The sequence below is a fragment of the Nematolebias whitei genome, chromosome 1 (genome assembly GCF_014905685.2).
Source record: "Nematolebias whitei isolate Nwh7 chromosome 1, NemWhi1, whole genome shotgun sequence".
NCBI lineage: Eukaryota > Metazoa > Chordata > Actinopteri > Cyprinodontiformes > Rivulidae > Nematolebias > Nematolebias whitei.
Window position 1 is genome coordinate 83,450,556 of NC_056498.1, and position 17,836 is coordinate 83,468,391.

Here is a 17,836-nt window from a genome sequence, read left to right on the forward strand (position 1 = left end):
TAGAAACGGTCCTGTCATCATCAGACCAAATTTCATCCCTAAATGCAGAAGTCCAAGTGTTCTGATAAAAGTAATCTCCAGAGTTCCCCAACAGAGAGAAAACACAGGGTTTTACTCACGTTACTTCCTGGTTCCCAACGGACCGGAGGGATGAGACCGATCTTGGATCTGTCAGTTTTTTCAACAAGGTGATCATGGACAGACCGTTTTTCACATGTTGACAACCAGACAGCTGTTGTACAACATCCAGAGAAACGCATACCGGTCATCCCAAAACACAGAAAATTCCTGCGGGTTTTTTTTTCTCCTTTCAGGGGATGAAGCATCAGTACAACGGGCTGCCTGTCATTGTACGTTCTCAGTGTGTGGAGACAGCCCTGCATCTGTTACACAGAGCAGGAATGAGAGTTTTGTTTTACCTGGATGATCTGCTGTTCCTGTAACATTCCAGACAGGTAGCAGTGATGCAGGCTCAGGTGCTGACATCACACCTGTTAAATCTGGGCTTCGCCATGTAAGACCTGGCAGAGTGGTAACAGTTGTCTCCGTCATGAAGCTGTTGGGAATGATGTCATCAGCTCACACAGTGGTTCCGCTGGGTTTGTTACACATGAGACGCCTCCACAGGTGGTTTGCGCGTCTGCGTGTGGATCCAGTAAAACAAAAGAGACGGATGATCACTGCCCCTCCCTCCATGAGAGCAGACCTCCGACACTGGGGAAACACCCTGGTTCTGTCAGAGGGAGTTCCACAGCAGACCCACGTCACAAGTGTCAGTCTTAACGGACGCGTCGCTGTCAGGCTGGGGGGGGGACATGCCTATCTCAAGCAGTAGGGGCGCTGTGGCCCCACCACACATCAGCCCACATCAATGTTTTGGAGTGTTGCACAGTACTGAATGTGATTCAACACTTTGCTCCCGTGCTACAGAATCAACATGTGTTGATTCACACAGACATCATGGTGACTGCTGCGTACATAAACCGTCAGGGGGGTGTGCGTTCAGCCCAGATGTTACACATTGTGTGAAAGCTACTGTGTTGGGCTCACCAAAACCTGCTCTCCATCAGAGCAGTTTACATACCCGGTGTTCTGAACAGAGGGGCAGATGTGATGTCCAGGGGCGGTCCACGTCACGCGGACTGGACCCTCCATCCAGACCTGATGGTTCAGACGTGGCAGAAGTTTGGCAAGCAGCTGTGGACCTGTTGCGACACGAGAGAACGCTCAGTGTCAACTATGGTTTTTCCTGAGCCCGCGAGACGATCCACCGCTGGGGGTGGATGCATTGTTCACAGCCCATGGTCCAAAACGCTTCTGTACGCATTTCCCCCACCTCCTCTGATTTTACGGTTCCTGAACCGAGTTCAGGAGGAGGGATTGACAGCTCTTCTGGTGGCTCCTGCGCGCGTGAACGCACCATGGTTCCCAGTCCTGCAACGTCTGTTGTCGGGTCGCCCGTGGAAACTGCCGTGGAGGGAGGACGCTCTCCTTCAAGCAGGAGGAGCGATCAGGAGTCACCCAGAAATAGGCCAGCACCTGTGGGTCTGGCCGCTGAGCGGTCCCGCTTAGAGAGGATGGGGCTCCCACAGGAGGTAGTGCGCACAATCCAGGATTCACGTACTGCATCTACCACAGCTCTGTACACATCAAAGTGGACGGCTTTTCAGCGCTGGTGTACAGAGAAAGGTGTAGAGGCCACCTCATGCCCATTAGGCGGCGTGTTGTTTTTTTCTACAACAGCTGAAGGATAGGAAGTTGGCATTCAGCACGATTAAAACGTACGCTGCAGCCATCTCTTCCTGCCACGAAGGGTTCGGAGACAGAACAGCTTTTAATCACCCGCTGATGGAGCGGTTTTTAAAAGGTGTACAGAGACGCAGCCTGCTTCACGCCCACTTGCTCCACAGTGGGATTTAACGCTGGTCCTGCGAGCCCTGATCAAAGCTCCATTTGAGCCTCTGGATCAGTCTTCACTTAAATTCTTGTCTCCTAAAACAGCCCTGCTTCTGGCTTTAACATCCGCTAAGAGGGTGAGTGATTTATCTGCCCTCTCTGTCGCTCCGTCATGTCTCAGAATTCAGGCTGATGGTAGTTCAGCTGATTTAAGACCAAACCCAGTTTTTATGCCTAAAACATCACAAGCTCTTTTAAATCAAGAGTGATATCGTTGGAGGGATTTTTCCCTCCCCCCCACAGATCAGAAGAAGAAGCATCTTTTCATCTTCTCTGTCCGATGCGGGCGTTGACGTGTTACATAGCGCGCACAGCTGTAATGCGTCAAACTCAACACCTGTTTGTGCATTATAGAGATGCATTTGCAGGTCACCCGTTATCCACCCAGCACTTGTCACACTGGCTGTGTGAGGCCATTTCTGAAGCCTACAGAGCATCAGTTTTAGAGCCTCCTGTCAACCTCAAAGCACACTCGACCAGGGGTATCGCATCTTCGACTGCTCTGCATAATGGTATGTCAATGCAGGACATTTGCACTGCGGCTGCGTGGTCAACACCCTGCTCATTCATTCGCTTTATTTACGTGATGTGACGGCTCGTTCCATGACACATTCTGTCCTTAGTGCTCTAACAGAATGAATATTGTTGTTTTTCATGGAACTCTGTTTAAGCTCACATCTGTCTGCATGCTTTACAGTGTGAGATGTTGTTATCAGTCACAAGTTGTGTCTGTGATTTTGGTTCTATTGTCATTAATCAGTTCATGACTATTGTTACCAATCAGTTCATTTGATCAATAATCAGTTCATTGTTATTGATCTGTTTATACTGTTCAGCCATGAACCAGTTGGTTCATGCCCCCCACCCCTCTTCTTTTCAACATCCTCTTCCCGTTGAAAATTTCCGGGGCGTTCATGTTTTTGTCAGAACGCATAGTTACACAACATGCGTCTGTGCATGGCACATAATTACGCAACGCGTAGTTATGCACATGGGGAGCTGAGTGACAAGACGTTTTTTGGGCAAGCTTCCGCTTCATACTGTGTTCGAATGGACACAGTGAGGCAAGGACCACATCCGCTTCGCCCTTAACCCATCAGCGACAGCCTTAAAGGGCGAAGCCTATACGACATAGAACGTTGGTTACGTACTGTAACCCCAGATTCTATGAGTATAGGCGTAGCCCTTTAAGCGTCGGGCCTCACTGGTTCCTAAATGGCTGAAGAAAAAACTATTTTGGGAGCCGATTTCCCGCTCTTAACGTAATTTATACGGACCGGGTGGGGCCCACACAGCAGGTGGGCGTGGACTAAATTTTTTCAGTGCTTATGCTGCGCATAACGGGATAAACCCGTCAGCGACAGCCTTAAAGGGCTACGCCTATACTCATAGAATCTGGGGTTACAGTACGTAACCAACATTTTCTGGTCATCTCGGATCCTGCCCTTGGTTCTTCCTGTGCCGGAGTCTCATCCTTGTTGCCTTTGCCCTCCAACCATTTGCCTGCCTTGGGATTTTCCCCCACAGCCTCACCCACAAGGAAATACCTGTAAGGAGAGACAAAACTATTTATTCCACCGTTTGAGCTGCCTCCTCTTGCCTCCTAGACCTGACCTTGTCTCTCCCTTTTTCAGGAGTCCCAGGCCACCATTTTGTATATACCTGTCAACTCATTCACTGTAAATAATAAACACTGTTTTGCTTATTTGAGACTTGTGTCGTTCTGGTTCTCGTTCCTACTGGGTTGTCCGAATCATAACATCTGCAGAAGAAACCAATAAAACTTTGCTTTTTATTTTTGTTGAAGTTCTCAGTCTAAAATTTATTAAACAATAGGTTTAATAAACTCCACAATTTGGCATCACGAACAGGATTCTTCGCTGGTCCGTCCACTCGGTGGACCCAGGACGGGGCTGATCACCAGGAATTGCTGGATTCTTCCTCTAAACCTCTGCTAGTCTTTGAGAGCGAGGGGACGTTTTGGTTTTCCATCGAGAGGAATCGACCGCGACAGAATCCGAACCAGACTGAGACAACAAAAACAACTACTTAAGGTAAACTGAAAAACTTTTTGATAATAGGACGAAGTAGGTTTTAGAAAATAAAACGGAGGTAGATTTGTACAAACAAATCGAGGTAGGTCCCGATAAGGGACTGAGAAATAAATAGAACAACAGTAGGTTTTAAAAATAAAACCGAGGTAGATTTGTATAAACAAATCGAGGTAGGTCCCAATAAGGGACTGAGAAATAAATAGTGGATAATTAAACAAGGAAGCACCAGGAAAATTAAACAAAAATGGATGCAGGGAAAAGCAAAAAAGAGGATTATATTCCTTGTGGTCTAGAGGCGGACCAAATGTGTAGATTACATGGAGATTTGTGTCTCAGTTTTATTTCACAGTGGCATTCTAAATTTAATTTTCCAAAAAATGGTTCCTTCGACCCCGAAGAAATTCAAAAATTGGAAGAACAATTGTTAAAACAAAAACAAAAAATGTGTAATATGAAGAAAATACCACAGGACATGTTTGTAGCCATGTACAACCATGAGCAAGCATTTAAATTATGGAAAAACCAGTCCAAATCCCTAACACAAAAAACAGCGTCTAAAATGTACGAGATGACTCAAAAAGTTGAAAAGGCAACCAAATTGGCACTAAAGAAAACGAGACAATGACAAATTCACAAAAAATATTAGAAACTCAGGCAGAAAAGAAAAAAGAATCGCTTAAGGACAAATTAAATGTGTCTTTCTCGTCTTCTCTTCCACATACACTGGAGTCCTGTGGACCTCTGTCTCCCGCTGCACCTCTGTACCCCTCTCTGGCTGGTCTCGTCGACCCACCAACTTACGCCCTACCTGCATCAGCGAAAAGGAAGATGGAAAAATCACAAAAATTACCCACCAACGGTCAAGCTCAGCTGCTCGCACCACCAAAACCCACTTGGGCCCTCGACTCAGATGATGACTATCAGGGACACGGACCAGAGTCCGAAACAGATGAGGGACCCTCGAACCTGTTGGCAGACCCGATCGTAACTGAACCTCCCACCAACAAGGCAAAACCTAAGCCCTCAGGAGTCACTACAAGATTAGCAGCAAGGAAAAAAGAGCTCATGGCCACAGCTAATCAACTTCAAGAACAAATTACAGCACTGATACAAGAAGGCAAGGAGAGCAGATGCAAAAAATCAGCAGCTGCATTTCAACCTGTGGAAAGCAAAGAAAATGACTCTGATAATGTGCCCTCCAGCTCAAAGGAGGAAAGAGACGACCCCAAAAATCTACACACCAACCAAATGCTGGAGGTTGGGGGACCAGACGACCCTCAACTGGTGTACCGAGCCTGGCCCAAGGCGGCCCTGATTGAGATGGCGAGCCAGCACTTGCCTGACCTGGCACAAGGAGGAGCTGCTGTAGCTGTTGCCATGATAAACATGATAGAAGTGGTCCGACCCACACTGGCTGAGCTCAAAATGATACTGGCTTTTGTGTACGTGATTGGGTTCATCAGCACCATCGGGGTTCAACTATTCGATGTGAACGACGGACAACGTATCCTCCATGTCCACGCTAACCATGATGACAACCAAAGTTATTTCAAACAAGTGGAAAGGATCACAGAACGCATCACTGCAGCATATCCTCAGACCCCAAGCTTCACCACCATCACAGACACTGTTCAGAAACCAGATGAAGCCCCACAAGACTATGCTAACAGACTGCTGCCCATCTTCAGAACCCACTCTGGTATTCCCATTGCTGATGATGACTGGCGAGAAGCCCCTCAAGCAACGTCTTTTGAGATTATTTTCTGCCAATCTCTAATGACTGGACTTCTCCCACCAATCCGCAAAGCTGTTCAATCCACCTACATTGGTTGGAAAACTTATGTCCGGCTGAATGAGCTCCTCAGACACGCCAGACACGCCTGGAATCAACACACAGCAGAGCAGACCTCCACCCAAAGGAAAAAGCAAAGACAAACTGAAGAGGCCCAGCTGACACTGCTACAAGCAGCCACACCGATGACGTTAAGTACAGCTGCTGCCCAACTACCTCAACCACCAAGACCCCAGCCACAGCCTGTTCAACCTTATCAACAGCAGACTGACCCAGCTGGACCTCGTCCTTGTTTCCTGTGTGGAAGTCTCGACCATTGGGTCCGAAACTGCCCCCACAAAAGAAATCAGTGAAGTGGAAGAGGACGAACAGTTCGGGCCAAACCAAACACACCCACAAAACGAACAGACTTTTGCCCGGGCCCACACCGACATGGTGGACGTGGCTTTGGGCACCCAGAGGGCAGAGGCCGGAGAGGAGGTTACTCCATCTGACTAGTGCCGGAAGACCAGGACTCCGAACTGCAAGTATCAGCACACACACACACCTGTTTTTCCATCAGACACAGGCGAGGTTATTCCAACATATTACAAATACACTCAGTCAGCTTATCTGAAGTTACCTATGTTGACAGTGTTTGTTCAGAACAACCCAATTAAATTTCTTGTGGATTCAGGAGCAACACAATTTCTGATCATGAAAAAATGTTTTCCTAACGCTCCACTCTCAGGTAAAATAGTACATTCAACAGGAGCGTCCGGTCAGGCCATTCCTGAAGCAGTCACAGCTCCCCTCAAAATTGTAGATCCTTTTGACCAGATTACACATGAACATCAGTTTTTGTTGTCAGCCTCCTGTCCAGTAAACTTGCTGGCCAGGGACTTGATACAAAAATTTAGACTGATGCTCAGTTGTGGTACTGAGGGCCTGCTTGTCTCAAAACAAACAGACGATCCAGACACCCTTGTTCCCCTCACACCAGATTTACTGTATGTATTTGAGTGGCTCCTGCTAGACCCTCACCAACAGCAGTCTCTCATCCAAATGGCCAGAGACAGACTCCCACCCATAACTTGTTTCATGTCTGAACAACGTTTACACTGCACTGCTCATGTGACTTCAGATCCAGCTGACAAGCTAGGAGACTCATTTTTGATGACCCCTGAGACACAACTGACCACTTCGTCCCTCTGTTGGACCTCAGACTCTTGTTTTGTCTTAATTACACTCAAAGACAACATGACTCCCCAGACGTTGTATTTTACTACAGCAGACTCTTTCCCTCACATTTCTCTGGCCAAACCACCTGATCAGCAGTGGCGTTCTTTGGGTTCCCTAGCACTAAAAGCCCACCAGGCTTCAGACTGGGAACCCCATGACAGCTTTTTCTATTCACCCTCTCTCAACATGTACAGACAAGATTTTTGTCATCTGCTGACTGTACGCCCCACAAAAGAAGTGATTGACAATAACAAATGACTAACAATGTCCACCTTGTCTCAGGACGACCCAGAATTGTCAGCAGTCCCAACACATCTATGGGCACAGACTAAATATGATGTAGGACTCATAAAAGGCCAGGAACTGTCGTGGCTGAGAGCCACTAATGGTGTTCAAAACAGCTGATATGGCCACCTTAGTTCAAAAGATTTATTGGACAACAAATTACAAATTTTTCATTTTACAAGTGTCAAGGATTTTGTTTATTACTTATTTTACATTCTGTCGTTATATAGTTGAATTTATTAACTGATTTTATTGTCAATCCCAAGAAGTAATTTTGGCTAATTTGTTTACAATGTGTCATCCAGAAATGTTTAAACTTAATTTGACCTGTTTATGATGTTTATTTGTCCTGCCTCCTTCGGCTTTTCCCTTTTCAGAAGTCACCACAACGAATCATCCTCCTTATTTCCTCTTAGGCCTTCGTCAGACCTACGCCTTACTTCCTCCAAGACCACCCCTACTCCATTTCTCTTTCTATCCACACCCTGATAAAACAGTTTGAACCCAGCACCAATGCTGTGATCCATGCTGCTCTTCTACTTGGTCTCTTTGACACCTCAACCATTCACCTTCCTTCTCTGCATCATGTCAGCAGCTCTCTGTCAGCAGCTCTCCACCTTTGCCTGTCTGTTCAGTACGTTTGTTATCAATTTACCTCTGTCCCTCGCCTGCTTAGTGAGTGACTGTCTGCCATCTTCCTCCTCCCACACAGCTAGCTGTTCCAACAATACCTCCAGCTGACTCCCTCTGACTCCATCTCTCAGTTAATTACCGCTCCTACACGGGATGTCCCCCTCTGGCCTTGAGTTTCAAACCATTGCTGCAGATCAACTGTTCCAGAGGCCACTGCCTCCTCCTTTACCTCTGACACTGATTGAACACACAAATGTTTTTCGACCTCGCTCTCTTATCCCCGTTTATGTCTGGCCTCCGACAGCTGTGATCTAATCAGCTGCTGATTAGTCTTCCTGTTTTAAACGATGTATTACGTTTCTCTCCCTACGTTCAGTGACTGAAAATGGCATTCAGATCTCCTCCTGCCACGATCCCCCTGTTGATGTACCACCTCCAAGCACCTCCTCCCTCTTTCAAGCTGTATTCAGCTTACTTCAACGTTTTTTTACTGCTACTGACGTATTTCTGTTAATTTCTGAACATTGAGCTCCTTTCTGTTAGGATTTGTGTCAGGAGCGAACCCAGAGTGCAGAACAGGGACTCAACTCGGCAGATATACAAAAATAGGATTTTAATGATAAACGAAAAGTTCAAAATAAACAAGCTGACGGGGCAGCAAAACTTACATGAACTAGGAAGGAGGCACGGGGAACTCAGGAGACACGAGAGACACGGGGAACTCGAGGGACCAGGAAGACTCAGGGAAAGACTCAGGAGACCCAAGGAAGAGTACCCAACGAAGACGACCCGACGAAGAACAAGACAGAATAGGACGGCTTAAATACAGGGAGAAGACGAGACATGATAACAAACAGCTGGGACGAGACACAGGTAGCAACAATGGAAACTAATGAGGAAGCACGAGGGAAACAGACACAAACCGGGCCACAGAAAAGTACCATCCTTACAGTAGCCCCCCCCCCCCCCCAAGGACGCCTCCAGGCGTCCCCCCCAAAAAAAACCCTCCCGAAGGACTAAGGTGGGTGGAGGGTGGCACTGCAAGGGTGGAGGGCCCGAGGAAAACACGAGGACCAGAGAAAAGACACAAGGGACCACAGAGAAAGGACACGAGGGACCACAGAGAAAGGACACGAGGGACCACAGAAAAGGGACACGAGGAACCAGGGAAAAAGGGACACGAGGAACCACAGAGAAGCGACATGAGGGACCACAGAGAAGGGACACGAGGGACCACAGAGAAGGGACACGAGGGACCACAGAAAAGGGACACGAGGAACCAGGGAAAAAGGGACACGAGGAACCACAGAGAAGGGACACGAGGGACCACAGAGAAGGGACACGAGGAACCAGGGAAAAGGGACACGAGGGACCACAGAGGAGGGACACGAGGAGCCAGAGAAAGAGGACACGAGGAGCCAGAGAAAGAGGACACGAGGAGCCAGAGAAGGGACACGAGGAACCAGAGAACACGAGGGATCACAAGGGACTTGGACGGTCAAGGGATCGTCCCAAAGAGTCATTGTTCCGGCGGGCGGCCGGGAGGCTGTCCATCAAACCGGGCCAGGTCAGGGGGACGGCCGGGAGGCCGTCCAAAACACAGAGCCAAAGGGAACACGGCTTGCGATAAGGAGACCTGGGGAGCTGCAGCATGCGACGAGGAAGCCTGGGGAGCTGCAGCGGGTGGCGTGGAAGCCTGGAGAGCTGCAGCGGGCGGCGTGGGAGCCTGGAGGGCTGCAGCAGACGGCGTGGGAGCCTGGAGGGCTGCAGTAGACGGCGTGGGAGCCTGGAGGGCTGCAGCAGGCAGCGTGGGAGCCTGGAGGGCTGCAGCAGGCGGCGTGGGAGCCTGGAGGGCTGCAGCAGGAGACGAGGGAACCTTGGAAGATGCGGCAGGAGACGAGGGAACCTTGGAGGATGCAGCAGGAGACAAGGGAACCTTGGAGGATGCAGCAGGAGACGAGGGAACCTTGGAGGATGCAGCAGGAGACGAGGGAACCTTGGAAGCTGCAGCAGGAGACGAGGGAACCTTGAAGGCTGCAGCAGGAGACGAGGGAACCTTGGAGGCTGAAGCAGGAGACCAGGGATAGAAAGTAAAAAATCCTCCATCTGGGACAAAATGAAATCAAAAGAGGACGGGTTTCTCTTAGCTGAATTAAATAGTTCAAGAATGGTCTGATTTACATGAAAAATCTCTTCAGGGGAAAATGAATGAAAAAAGGAATGTCTGTATGAGTGGGTGTGGTGACGGGTGCCGCCCCCACCGGAAACCTGGAAGGTGAGGCGGCGGGACACGCCCCCACGGAGTCACAATGAGTACTCTCCGGAGGTACGGCCAGGCTGGGTCGAACAGCCGCGGTGCGGAGTGGCGGTGAGAGGCCGGATTCCGCCCCCACCAGGAACCTGGAAGGTGAGGCGACGGAACCCGCCCCTGTAACATCAACCGGACCGGACTCACCGAACCGAACAGGAGTGGACCGGAGCTCCCGCGGGACGCTGGATCTCGCCCCCACCGGAAACCTGGGAGGTGAGGCGGCGGACCCCGCTCCCACGAAAACACCGGAACCAGCTCTGAAGTTCTGCTCGGCCGACGAGACCGGGCCGGTCGCCGCAGACTGCCTCCGGAACCGTCTTCTGCCACTGCGGCGGCGGTGGGACGGTGGAAGGACAGAGACGGATAGGAGCTCGTCCATCACGGCACGAGGAGGGAAAAAAGAAAAAAGGTGAGTGTTGCCGAGTGAGAACCCTGCCCGCTGGGTTCTGTTCTGGTCGGGTCGTACTGTTAGGATTTGTGTCAGGAGCGAACTCAGAGTGCAGAACAGGGACTCAACTCGGCAGATATACAAAAATAGGCTTTTAATGATAAACGAAAAGTACAAAATAAACAAGCTGACGGGGCAGCAAAACTTACATGAACTAGGAAGGAGGCACGGGGAACTCAGGAGACACGAGAGACACGGGGAACTCGAGGGACCAGGAAGACTCATGGAAAGACTCAGGAGACCCAAGGAAGAGTACCCAACGAAGACGACCCGACGAAGAACAAGACAGAATAGGACGGCTTAAATACAGGGAGAAGACGAGACATGATAACAAACAGCTGGGACGAGACACAGGTGGCAACAATGGAAACTAATGAGGAAGCACGAGGGAAACAGACACAAACCGGGCCACAGAAAAGTACCATCCTTACACTTTCAGCTAATATATGGAAGATTCAGATATTCCTGCTTACATTCCAGATACCATTTAGCTGTTTCATGCCAATATCAGCTAATTCCACTTTTATTTTTAAATTAATCCAACTTTTACAGCCTAATTCAGGAAACCCAAGCTCTACCCACTTACTTTTGGTACTTTAAGACTATTTCTGCTTGTTTTAGCTATTGGTCTGCTGGACTTTTATACTTATTTCATATTCAAAATTGTTCCATCTCGTTTAGATCGTATCACATTTATGAGTTCCACACCTGATGACAACGTTCACACACTCAGGCATTCAAATCTTTTTCATTCACATGCACAGCCAGCCCCGTTGTGATAAAACAATACACAAGTCTGTTGTATGGAAAAAACCCAGAGTCCAGACTTGTCCTTGCCTTATACAACAGCGCCCCCTTTTGGTCAGGATATGGATGCTCCAGTCAGTCCGAGTCACCTGACACTCACAGAGAACAGCGCACGCACTTTCACCTAGAAGGACAGAGCAAACCAAAAGAAAAGGCTGCACCTTCCCCCACACCAGTACAACAGGGAGAGATAAGAAATCTTTTCTGTCAGCCACACACACACAGCCTCAGGCCCCCCACCCTCACACACGAGACTCACATACACACAGACTCACAGTCACAGCACGGCACAGTACGATATCCTGACCCTAAAGCGGTCCCAGACCGCCGGAAATTTGGTACTAAGTCCCAGACTGTAACGTTCACTTCGACTAAATTAACAATTGCTCTTAATTTGGCGGACAGTCAACACCCGCGGTGGGAAGAAGCACCCCACAGCCCCCGAGTCCCCGACTCATTAAGCTCACCTCGTCAGGTGAACCCTTTAGCGGCCAACCATGCTGAAAACAAAGTGAACGTTTATTCTATATATTTTTTAACGCCAGACTCCACGGTCTTCCTCCGCCACGATTCTAAATCGTGTTCTATCTAAACAAAGCCGTGCACAGGACACACACACACTTACACGCACGCGGGCAAGCACGCACGCGTCTTGCACCCCCCCAAGTCTGAATACAAGTAATCTGTACGTCAGAAGTTCTACTAATCACTTTAAATTAGCTTACCAACCATCTCATTCAGGAGATGGTATGAACACCCACAAATGAACATATAATTTGTATAATTTGATTTATGGCCGAATGGCAGAAATTTTACTTAGGTAAACATCCGCTTACCTGTTAAATGGTGGGCCCAAAGTTCTCTTTGTGGATGTATCACACCAACTCGATCCAATTTGTTCTGTCCGCCAGCTGCACGTTCGGGGTCACCATCTGTCGTGGCTGAGAGCCACTAATGGTATTCAAAACAGCTGATACAGCCACCTTAGTTCAAAAGATTTATTGGACAACAAATTACAAGTATTCAGAGTTCATAAAATCAAATTACATGTATGCATACAGGAGCATTTACCAAACACCGACCTGATCAGATGAGTCCCCAGCAAATGCTAATTTCTGCAGTCTGTCCCTGGATTTTTATCACAGTTTTGAGCAGACTCTGCCTCTGATTGGTTTAACCGAAAAGGTTGCCATGGTTACTGGTCTACCCCGCCCCCTGAAGGACGTTAGTCTCTAAATTCCACAGATAAGTTTATGGCCCACTGAAATTGGTTCTTGTTTTAGCTCTGTTTCAGTTAACTTGATAATACCTTAGTGATACCAAATGATTCTGTTCTAAAGTCAAGTTTCTTTCTAGGAATAATTAATAACTATTAATTATTAACTAACGCATGTCTATGTGTTCTTAATTGATCCCTCTGACTTATACTTGTGTTTTAGTTCAGTTGAAGTCACCCCACTCTACTGTGAAGATTAAACCTGTATTCTCTCATCTAAACTGACCCATCATCAAACAATGGTTAAATGATTAAATGCTAATTATCATTAAGAGAGAACCTGAGGGATTTTATTTAGTCAAACTATATTAAGTCTAAATTAAAGAAATGTGTTCTAGCTTATTTTATGTTAATCAGTCCGTGTATGTGTGTGTGGGTTACTCAGTGAGTGGGGCTGCCCCTCAGTACAGCAACCGTCCTGCTGTAAGTAAACAGTATCTTACCTGTAATGGCCCCGTTGTGATTCGCTTGTAAATATATCAAAATGTAAATTTCTAAGATTGTAAATCTATAAGATTGACCCTAACTAGGGTGAGATTATATATAAAGTGGATACTCATGCAAATTAATTGATTAACATTTAAATGATTGTGAGGAAACTCTAAAGAAAAACGACACACACCCACATGATATAACATGAAATTTCAGAAATAATAAAAGATAAAACATTAAATCCAACAGAACCCATTCAAATTACACCTAAATCCTCATATCGACCCAAAATCCCTCAGTACCCCCTCAAACCTGATGCAGAAAGAGGCATTACTCCAGTTTTTCACTCTTTGCTTAAAGCCGGAGTAATTGTTCTCTGTCCATCCTCCCCTGTCAGGACTCCTATTTTTCCAGTGAAAAAGATCAGACCTCAGCCCCCTGATGAATGGCGTTTTGTTCAGGACCTTAGGGCTGTGAACTCTGTGGTTCAAGCACGTGCTCCCATTGTTCCAAATCCTTATGTTATTTTTTCACAAATCCCATCTGGCTCCACCCATTTTTCTGTCATTGACCTGGCCAACACCTTCTTTAGCGTGCCCGTACATCTAGACAGCCAATTTTGGTTTGCTTTTCAATTTCAAGGAAAGTCTTACACTTTCACCCGCCTGTGTCAAGGTTACTGTGAGTCACCCACTATTTTCCATCAAGCACTGAATGACAGTTTAGCAGGTTTCTCACTTCCTTCTGATTGTGTATTGTTGCAATATGTTGGTGACCTTTTTTTGGCTACACCCTCAGAACATTCATGCAGAGAAAATACTGTCCGTCTGCTTCAATATTTAGCAGACCAGGGCCACAAAGCCTCTCTATCTAAACTGCAGTCTGTGCAAACCACTGTGACATTTCTGGGCCATCGAATCTCAGCAGCAGGTAGGGAAATTGCAGACAGTCGCGTTAAAGCAATAGTGACTCTGCCTCTTCCCGAGACAAAGAAGCAATTAATGTCCTTTTTAGGATTGTGTGGTTATTGTAGGCATTTTATACCTAACTATGCTGAAATGGAGACTCCTCTACATGTCATCTGTCATGAAAAAGGCCTACAAATGAGCTCCAAATTAACTTGGTCCCCTGAGGTGTTGCAGGCCTTTGAAGCGCTTAAAATCCAACTGCAACAAGCCCCCACTCTTGGTATTCCAGATCTCACGAGACCTTTTATACAGGCCATGGATGAGCGAGGTGGCTGTATGACATCCGTGTTGCTCCAAAAAAATGGTGACAGATTGAAGCCGGTCGCCTATTTTTCAGCTAAACTTGACTCTGTCGCTGCAGGACTGCCTCTCTGTTTGCACGCTGTTGCAGCTGTCGACAAAGCGGTTTTAGCTAGTAGAGACATTGTGGGTTATTCTGATTTGACCCTCCTCGTTCCCCACTCTGTCACATAAATTTTAAATGAACAGGAAACCACATCTATCCACAGCCAGATGGCTGAGGTATCACACTACCCTCCTTGACATGCCCAACATAACAATCCAACGTTGCAATATTTTAAACCCAGCAACTCTCCTGCCAACATCAGAAGAAGGCCTCCCACATGACTGTTTGGCTGAGCTATAAATAGTCTGTACACCTCGACCTGACCTACAACACCCTCTGGACAGTCCAGACTGGGACCTGGTTGTTGACAGCTCTGCCTCACTTGATCCTGTAACAGGTCAAATCTGAAGTGGCTACGCCATTGTTACTTTAACATACACTGTTGAAGCCAACTCACTCCCACCATGCTCAGCTCAGGCCTGTGAACTTATTGCCCTGACAAGAGCTTGTGTTTTGTCTGAAGGAAAAACTGTAAATATTTACACTGACAGCAGGTATGCATTTGGCGTTGTCCATGACTTTGGAGCATTGTAGAAACACAGACGGTTCCTACGCTCCGATGGACAACCTATATTGAACCACAAGCTTGTAGCTGACCTCCTCTCCTCTATTACTCTACCATTGAAAGTGGCAGTCATTAAATGTGCAGCCCACACATCTAACACAGACTTTGTGTCTAGAGGAAATGCACTGGCTGATGAAGTTGCTAAATTAGCTGCCTGTGCTCACTCACAATCTGTTCCCATTCTGACTCAGACCTCCTCTCCATCTTTCTCTGTCACGGACATGCAGAGATTTGCAACAGCCAGTGAAAAGGCTGAATGGAAAAAAACACTGCTGTGTTTTTCAAACAATATCTGGACTGGTCCTAATGGTAACCCATGTTTACCAAAACATTTTTTCCCCTCTTTTGCAACTTTGACACATGCTGTAGATCATGTGTCAAAGGGAGGAATGTTAAGACAAATTAATGGTGATTGGTTTACTGTAAATTTTTCAAAAACAGCTGCTTCCCACTGTGACTCCTGCCTTGTGTGTGCGACTCACAATGTCTCAAAAATAACAAAAACATCAGTACCAGGTGCACATAGAACTGTGACAGCACCATTTCAACATCTGATGATTGATTTTATTGAACTAACACCAGTTCAAAACAAAAAATACTGTCTAGTAATAGTGGACATGTTCTCCAAATGGGTTGAAGTGTTCCCCACCAAAAATGCCACAGCCAATACAGTGGCAAAAATTCTCTTACAGGAGGTGGTCTCCAGATGGGGCATTCCACAGCGAATCTCCAGTGATAATGGACCACATTTTGCAAATCAGATTATTGAAGAAGTATCAACCACATTGAATTTTGACCTAACCAAACACTGTGCATACCATCTACAGATTGGAGGCATAGTGGAAAGAGAAAATGGGACATTAAAAAACAAACTGACAAAAATCTGTGACGAGACAAAACTCAACTGGGTTGCATGCTTACCCATCGCACTGATGTACATGCACATGCGCAGAAGGGCTAAACATAACCTTAGCCCTTTTGAAATCTTGTTTGCAACTCCACCCAACCTGGGAGTGGGACCCACAACTAACCCAACTAATAACCTAAAACACTGTGACCATAACATGCTAACCTATTGCATTGAACTAACAAATCATTTAAGGACCCTTAGGTCCCAGGTCCAAGGAGGGCTCCCAGGCCCAGCACAAGAACAATTGCATGCTATAACCCCAGGAGATTTTGTTATGATTAAATTTTTCAGAAGGAAAAGGTAGAACTCCCCCAGGTGGACAGGACCATTCCAGGTGCTGTTAACAACCCACACAGCTGTCAAGGTGGCTGAGCGAGCTACCTGGATCCACGCATCCCACTGCAAGCTGTTCCGAGGGCCCACACCACCATCAGAGGGAGGACTGGGAGAGCCAAATCCCCAACAAGCATCTTAGGTTTACCTAAGTTGCCTACTATTCTCAGCTCACTCACTAGAGTCCAGGTCTAAGTGAGGCAGCGTTCCAGACCAACACCCCTCCCCTGGCGATTCCTGTGATTCCCCAATAACCCCCTCTCATCACAGCCCATTAACAGCCACCGCCCCCGTAAGACTCTCTGAAGTAACCCCTCTGCCCCCTCTGCAACCCCAACTGCCCCCGTCGAACGCTCTCCACCCCCCAAGAGAACACCAGACGGCCTTCTCCCCCAAGACAACAAAACACCTTTCCCCCTCCTGGTCCATTACACCCCACCAACTGCCCCCATAAAGAACTCTCCACCCCTCATCAGACTTTTTTACAGGCTCTCGCCCCAGGTAGACCAAAAATGGGCCTACTGCAACATCCATGGAAAACCACCCTAGCACTGGGTGGGGTAACTGTTCTCACATGTGGGATCGTTTTCTTGTGTGATCACTTTTGTTTATTTCCAGGTGAAGGACCATGTGTGAAAACCCCTGATAAGAAAAGAGAAATACAAAAACTAACATGTAAAGATTGGAAAGTAGGTGTCAAAATTGACTGAAATAAACACCACCACCTCATTTCAGTTCGACCTATGTGATGTAATTGATTGTGGTACCTACAAACAATACTATCGAAGAAGGACTTATCTCAAGACATGCATGATGCCACTGGGATTAACAATCCAATTTCTGATTGGTTCAACAAAATGTTTGGCCAGTGGAAGGGCATAATCATGTCCCTTATTATCTCCATAGGAATTTGTTTAGCCATTCTAATAACTTGTGGTTGCTGTTGTATACCTTGTATCCGCTCATTGTCTCAACTGCCCTCACTCCTGAACGCCTGGCAGAAACCTACGCCCTGTTACATAACAATGTCAATCCTGACTCCAATGAGTGTGACCCACCCACTATACTGTTTTTGTTCTGACCAACAAGAAGACAACCATTATGTAAATATTTTGTTTTATTATGTTTTTGCTTTTCACAATTTTGTCATTTTATTTTTATGATTTCTTTTTCTTTTTGCTTGCTCTCTTTTACAGGGGTCTGTCCCATACAAAAACAGCCTTAGCAAATGTCTAACTGATGTTTATGATAGCCATATGTTAAACCATACTCTGTATGACACATGTGCCTTGAAGGTTCTGTAAATCAGTGTCTATATCTCTATCTGTACATATTTGTGTTATTGTTTTCCTATGGGAACAAAAGGGAGGAATTGTGGAAATGAATACATTAATACCAGTTTATTTTGTTCATCAATTTTATTATCATCACCCTTATTA

The 17,836-nt window shown here is 46.8% G+C and overlaps 1 protein-coding gene across 1 annotated transcript in view; it reads left to right on the forward strand.

Moving 5' to 3' along the window:
• Window positions 1-17,836, forward strand: part of LOC119413748 — an 880,117-nt gene that overhangs the window by 237,363 nt on the left and 624,918 nt on the right. The gene's annotated exons all lie outside the window — the stretch shown is intronic.